General features: G+C 32.4%; 1 long non-coding RNA gene across 1 annotated transcript in view; it reads left to right on the top strand.

Moving 5' to 3' along the window:
• Window positions 1-7,500, top strand: part of LOC118766062 — a 21,106-nt gene that overhangs the window by 10,751 nt on the left and 2,855 nt on the right. Inside the window, exon 2 of the long non-coding RNA XR_005001993.1 lies at window positions 4,046-4,051. This is a non-coding gene — a long non-coding RNA (uncharacterized LOC118766062). The remainder of the gene's footprint in view (window positions 1-4,045; window positions 4,052-7,500) is intronic.

Consider the following 7,500-nt stretch of genomic DNA (forward strand, 5'->3'; position numbering starts at 1 on the left):
ACTATACACCACCCATTCTTTCCTCACCTTAGCATTCTTCTTCTTCTTCTTCTTCTTCTTCTTCTTCTTCTTCTTCTTCTTCTTTTCCTCCTCCTCCCTTTTCACCTCATCTGTCTTTCTTTTTCTATCCTTTTCTATTCGTTCTTAGATTATTTTTCCATATCTTTTGTTCTTAATTCTCTTTCTTATTTCATTATTTCATCGTGTGTGTGTGTGTGTGTGTGTGTATGAGGGTTTCTTCTTGGCCATCACTCTCACCACCACCACCACCACAACAACAACTGCCACCAACACTAACATCACCTCCACCACCCACCACCACCAAGACCATCGCAACCACAATGCTCGTTCCCACCTCCTATTTCTCACCTTACACCACTACCCATCTACTTCTACTCAACTTCATGAATAATTCTCAGAGGTTTATTGCTTATCGAAACTTTTTCCAAATTTAGATTATCAAAGACACTGTAAATCAATAGCATAAATTGTCTACTTACTATAAATGTGAAGTACCTTCAAATGTACAACTAAACCATCGTAAAACTTTACTCATTCATCGGGCTTTTCGGAAAGTTTTACATTTTTATATTTATTTTATCTTATTTTGTTTCAGTGCAGACATTTTCTTTGTTACTTGTTTATTTTTTTTATCTTTGTTTGTGTGTATGTGTGTGTTTGTTATGTTTCATTTTAGTTTTTGTTCTTGCTGCTGTTGCTATTGTTGTGTTGTTGTTGTTGTTGTTGTTTTTGTTGTTATGTATATTTTTGGTATGGTCTTATGTTCTTTAGGATTTAAGATTTTTAGCTGAAATAATTCCTTTCCACTTTAAAACAATAAAAACAATAATAAACCTTTTTTGTGTGTTTGCTTTCTTTCTCCGTCTCTCCCTCCCCCTGTATCTATCTATGTATATATGTGTATGTGCGTGTATGTATCTATATCTATCAATCTATCTATCTATATATATATATATATATATATACACACACACACGCATACACACATATACGTGCACATACTCATACACAAATAGAAGAAATATATATGTGTGTATATTAATAATATAAGCTGGGATTGAGTGAAATATTTGGTATTGGTAAATATATACATATGTATATATATATAAATATAGATATAGATATATATATATATAGAGAGATATATATTTACGTATATATGTGTACATACATATATATATGTACATATACATATATATATATACATATATATATATACATATATATATACATATATAAATATATATATATACATTATATACATATATACATATATACATATATATATATATATTTATATACATGTTCATACACACACACACACACACATATATATATACAAACACACATATTCATACACATACACACAAACATGTATATATTAGTATATATATATGCATATATGTTAATTTTACATTCTAATAGAATAAAAATAACTTGGGTTAAAGGCATTTTATGGGTGCATGCACGTAGTGAGTGTGTGTCACTGCTTAAGTGTATGTGTTTCTATGAGTGGATATGTCTATGTTCCATTTATAAATTTGGCAATAATAATCCATTTATATATATATATGTATAGAGAGAGAGAGAAGTAGACAGACAGACAGATAGATAGATATGTATATATTTGTGTGTGTGTGTGTGTGTGTGTGTGTGTGTGTGTGTATTCATGTGATGGTGGTAAATGAGCAAGAGATGAATGTCTCTAGTCTCCTGTGAAAAAAATATATATATATATGTGTGTGTGTGTGTGGTGTGTGTGTGTGTGTGTGTGTGTGTGTGTGTGTGTGCATAAACATGTAGATAAATATATATATATATGTATATATGTATATATGTCCAGTCATGGGGATATATTGCCTTACTTGGAAACAGTTGAGAGCTGATGGCAGGAAGGGCATCCATCTGTAGAAAAGTTGCCTCATCAAATTCCATCTGACTTATGTTAGCATGGGAAAATGGGTATTAAAAGACAATAGTGCTTAGATAAAATAATTTTAGAAAAAAAAAGAAAAAATTAGAAAACAAATAAAAGAACCAGGTTGGTCATGGATGGAACAGCTTCTGTTAAAGAGGTTATCTCACTGAGGGTTGACTTGAGGCCGAGCATCAGCAATAGTTCTCTTATTCTATAAAATGTCCTTCAGAAACACATAAACGTCATAATTCATTTCTCTTCCTTGACATGTTTAACCAATAAGACTAATTATGAATTGATGGATACCTCTAGTTATTAATATGCGAATAGAATGTACAGAACACACAGACGTTATTTGAGTCAATTTATTTTACCTGTGAATTATAAATTTTAATCATTTTGCAGTCAGCAAAATTTATCTGAAATAGTGAAATTGTCCAAGTCAATTACCGAAATCTTGGGTTTCTAATATAATATTGATATGCATTCTTTAATTATTCTTTGTCATTTATCAAATTACAAACTTCATTCCAGTCAGGATGTTAGCAGGAATATCAGATTTATGACACAAGCTCATAATAGGCTTGGAACGTGAAGAAAATGGTAATAAACTTTGAAAAGTTCCAAAAGAAAATTAATTAAGAGTACTACGGTTTACGTTATGTAACTAAAGAAGGATGTCGTTGAAGAAAACGAAGTAAAAAGAGAAAAAGTTTATAGAACACGGTAAATTTCTTGATATCATTATTAGCATGTTTCTTTACTTAGAAACCAAATCTTATACTGTTTATTCCAACAGTAGACTATCGTATTTGTTCACTACAACAACAGCTGTTTTAACTAGTAACTTTCTTCTTCTGATCCAGCAATCGGCTGTCCCTCAAGTGTAACACATTTGCAATCTAAGTATGCTGTTTAATATAGAATTCCAAATTGGTAAGAATGATAACACTTGCCAATACACACAAGAAATGAATTCAGCTGTTGGACTCTCACACCAAATAAATTATTCTATTCAGACACTTCTGTAAATAATTCACAATTACATGTAATTGCTGTTTCTATTTCTTCACTGTGATTTCACTATTTTCTGACAATTTCCAAGAAACTCCACTATAATCCTTCTCTTCTGAGACAATTCCCATTGAATATAGCACAGAAGAAGTATATAAACAACACTAAATTTGACTGCAGAATTCAATAGCAGTTATAATAGCACAGCTAACTGGCCCATGGCTGTTTTCAGAAGAGTCCACTGTCACAAACATATGAGCCAAATATCTAATTCGAGGACAACTTCTCATAGGCATTGCCTTTCTTTCTCTGAATAAAAGATAAAAATAATGGTTCAGATTTTGGCACAATACCAACAAATACCTGGTGTTTTGGCACAATACCAACAATACACAATACTTGGAGCAGGTAAGTCAATTACATTGACCCCGGTGATCAACTGGTATTTATTTCATCGACCCTGAAAGGATGAATGGTATAGTCAATCTAAATAGAATTTGAACTCAAAACATAAATCCAAAAGAAATGTCACTAAGTAATTTTATCTGCTATACTAATAAATACAGAAATAAGGCTGTCAAAAATTCATTGAAATTATCATTAAAAGTTGTAGCATCTAAGGTGGTGAACTAGCAGAATTGCTGGCACACCAGGAAAAATCCTTAGCAGCATTTTGTCTGCCTTTGCATTCTGGGTTCAAGTGCTGCTGGAGTCAGCTTTGCTTTTCACCCTTTCAGGGTTAATAAAATAAGTACCAGTTGAGAGATGGGCTCAGTGTTATCATCTTACTCCCTCCCTTGAATTTTCTTACCTTGTGCCAAAATTTGAGATCAACATTAGAAGCATCTAAAGTGGCAAACTGACAGAATCATTAACAAGCATTAAAGTGGTAAGCTGGCAGAAGCGTTAGCACGCCAGGCAAAATGTTTAGCAGTATTTTGTCTGCCTTTATGTTTTGAGTTCAAATTCTGCCATGGTCGACTTTGCCTTTCATCCTTTCAGGGTCGATAAATTAAAGTACCAGTTATGCACTGGGGTTAAATAATCGATTTAATCCGTTTGTCTGTCCTTGTTTGTCCCCTCTGTGTTTAGCCCTTTGTGGGTAGTAAAGAAATAGGTATTTTGTCTGCCTTTACGTTTTGAGTTCAAATTCCGCCAAGGTCGACTTTGCCTTTCATCCTTTCAGGGTCGAAAAATTAAGTACCAGTTACGCACTGGGGTCGATGTAATCGACTTAATCCCTTTGTCTGTCTTTGTTTGTCCCCTCTGTGTTTAGCCCATTGTGGGTAGTAAAGAAATAAGTATTTTGTCTGCCTTTACGTTTTGAGTTCAAATTCTGCCAAGGTCGACTTTGCCTTTCATCCTTTCAGGGTCGATAAATTAAATACCAGTTACGCAGTGGGGTCGATGTAATCGACTTAATCCCTTTGTCTGTCCTTGTTTGTCCCCTCTATGTTCAACCCCGTGTGGGCAATAAAGAAATAAGAATCATTAACAATCTGGGTAAAATGCTTAGCAGCATTTATCCATCATTGTGTTCTGAGTTCAAATGCTGCCAGAGTCGACTTTACCTTTCATCCTTTCAGGGTCGAATAAATAACTAGCAGTTGAGTACTGGAGTTGGTATTATCAACTTATCTCCTCACCTGATATTGCTGGTCTTTTCCACAATGGGAAACCAATATTTGTAGCTCTTTCTTAACAATTATTTCTAACATTAGTAAAAAAAAAAGTTATTTTGTAGGACAGGTGTTGCTGATTATATTACTTCTAATACTTGACTGGTACTCTATTTTATCAACCTCAGTGGCATGAAAAGTAAAGCTTACCTCAGACAAGATTTGAACAAAGAATTTAAAGAACCAGAATAAATATGGAGAGGTATTTTGCTTGATGTTCTTACAATTCTCCCAATCCACCAACTTTACCATTTTTTGAAAAAATAATATCCATTTTTAACACTGGCGCAAAATTTGGTGAGGGGGGATACTGTCAATTGAATTGATCTCAGTACCTGGAAGGGTGAAAGGCAGAGTTAACTGTGACCAGTTTTGGACTCAAAACTTCAAGACATAACTAAAAACTGAGACTTTTGTTTTGCCTAAAACTCTCAAGATTTCTTCAATGATTGGACACAAGGTGCTACAAAATTTGGGAAAAAGTATAATCAATTAAACTAGTTCCAGTAATTGGTTACAAATGTTGGCACAAGGCCAGTAATTTCTGGGAATGGAGGAAAGTTGACTACATTGACCCCAGTGGTCAAGTGGTACTTATTTTACGATCCCAAAAGGATGAAAGGTAAAGTCAACCTCAGTGGAATTTGAACTCAGATCATAAAGACAGATGAAATGCCACTAAGAATTTTTCCTGGTGTCCTAATGAATCTGGCAACTTGCAGTTTTATTTATTTAGTTCCAATAACTAACAGTTTACTTTATTAACCCCACAAGGACAAATGACAATGGTTAGGAAGATGTAAAACATGTTCCAGAAATGTACACATGTTACTGAAATACAATGTTGCACATTATAATGTAAATTTGATAACTGCTTTACAAAATTATTTTAAAATTATATTTCAGTTACAGCAAAAGACAGAACATTTGTAACAGATAGAAGTAGTGAATCAATACATTAGCAGCACACCATTGGTTACATAGGTGTTTGTTATTGTTGTTGCTGCTGCTGTTGTTGTTGTTGTTGTTGTTGATGATGATGATGATGATGATGTTGTGATTGTTGACTTGATAAGGTCTATGATCAACAATATTGCAGCAGTGACAATGTCATTTTTGTTTAAAAGAATTGTGTATTCAGGACTACATTGTCTTGGATAAACTTGTGCCCGTCACTTTTTAAGATTGCACATTGTGATTTATGATAGATTTGGCTACTATTTCTAGTAGGCTGAGTTGCCACATGTATCAGGAATGGGAAATCTTTTACATACAGGGATGAATTTGCAAATATCTGTGTGTGTGTTTGTGTGTGTGTGTGTGTGTAGTGTTTTAGGGGATATTTTTGGTGAGAAAATAACGAACCTTTAATTTAAATTACTGCTATGGTCCTGAAGCTTAAACCAGTCTTACTTTTTTTCAATTTTTTTCAAAGGAATTGCAAAAAGTAAAGCATTATTACCTTCTTCTAGATAGAGTAATAAATTTGATAGCTCCATTATACAAAATGTAATCTATCTTTAAAAACTCTCTTTAAAATCAGTCTTTAAAAAAATTGTCTTATCACGCGCAAAAAAAAAAAAAGCTTGCCGTTGGGAAAATATAAGGATCAAAGAAAAGACAATGTCTGAATTCTTTACTTTTTATTTTTTGTCTTTGATAATTACATTTTGTACATCTGTGAAGTGAAGTGGAACTGTATTTTAATCACCATTGGAAACAATTCACAAAGAACAAGACTTAAGGAAATACAGTGTATCAGTTGAAGTAATTGGAAAAATATACATACATACATACATATATATATATATATATATATATATATATATATAATATATATATATATATATGTGTTTCTATGTATGTCTATATATAAGTATACATGCATATTTGTATTTTATATATGTATATATATGTATTAAATAGATAATCGTAATTAAATATATTTTTGGAGGGTATTTTGCTTAATTCACAGTAATTTCACACATATTATTGATATTTTCTTCTTTACTTTTCTTTTCTCTCTCTTTCTCTCTCTCTCTCTTTTTTTTTTTTTTTTTTTTTTGCTTAAACGGAACTTCATTATAATTAAGCTTATGACACCAACGTAAAGGTAACAATATTGGTGGTCCATAAAACTTAACAGTAATGACTGCAGCTCATGTTTTTTTTTTTAAGACTCTACTTTCATTTTCAGTTTGTTTATAATGCGGAATGAAACGAAAGCACTTCAGTGCTGTGTGCCATCTCTGTTTGGTTTCAGTTTCACTTGAGAGGACACTGGAAGAGAATTTCTTCTGCAATAATTATCCAACTTAATCAGTTTTTATGAGACTTTTCCTTCTTCTTATCTTTTCTTTCCTTTTTTTCTATATTTTTTCTTGTTGTTGCCACAAAAAGGAACCTTTGACAATTTTGTTTTTCTTTTTGTAACTTCGTCAAAATGGGTTTAAGCTTGGTTGAAATTATCTTTAGTAGTAGTAGTAGTAGTAGTAGTAGTAGTAGTAGTAGTAGTAGTAGTAGTAGCTTTTATTGTTGCATTTCTGTTTAGTTTTTATGGAATTTTTTTTTTGCCTTATTGTTTGTATGATTGCTTTCATTTTCATGGTAGTTTTCCTGAGATTCTTGTATTTTATGGTATTGTATTTTTGTCTGGTTTTCGTTGTTTACTTGTTTTGTTATTTAAGTCTTTGTGTGATGTGAAGTGATATGTATTTTTTTTGTATGCGTGTGCACGCACACACGTTTGTGCATATGTGTATGTGTGTGTGTGTGCGTGTGTGTGTGTGGTTGTATTCCATTTATTTGCTAGTTGCTAGTCATAGTAATACTAGAAGCGGTGGCTATTCTTCTTGCATTTTTCTTTCT

The sequence above is a fragment of the Octopus sinensis genome, linkage group LG14 (genome assembly GCF_006345805.1).
Source record: "Octopus sinensis linkage group LG14, ASM634580v1, whole genome shotgun sequence".
In the NCBI taxonomy this organism is placed as follows: Eukaryota; Metazoa; Mollusca; class Cephalopoda; order Octopoda; family Octopodidae; genus Octopus; species Octopus sinensis.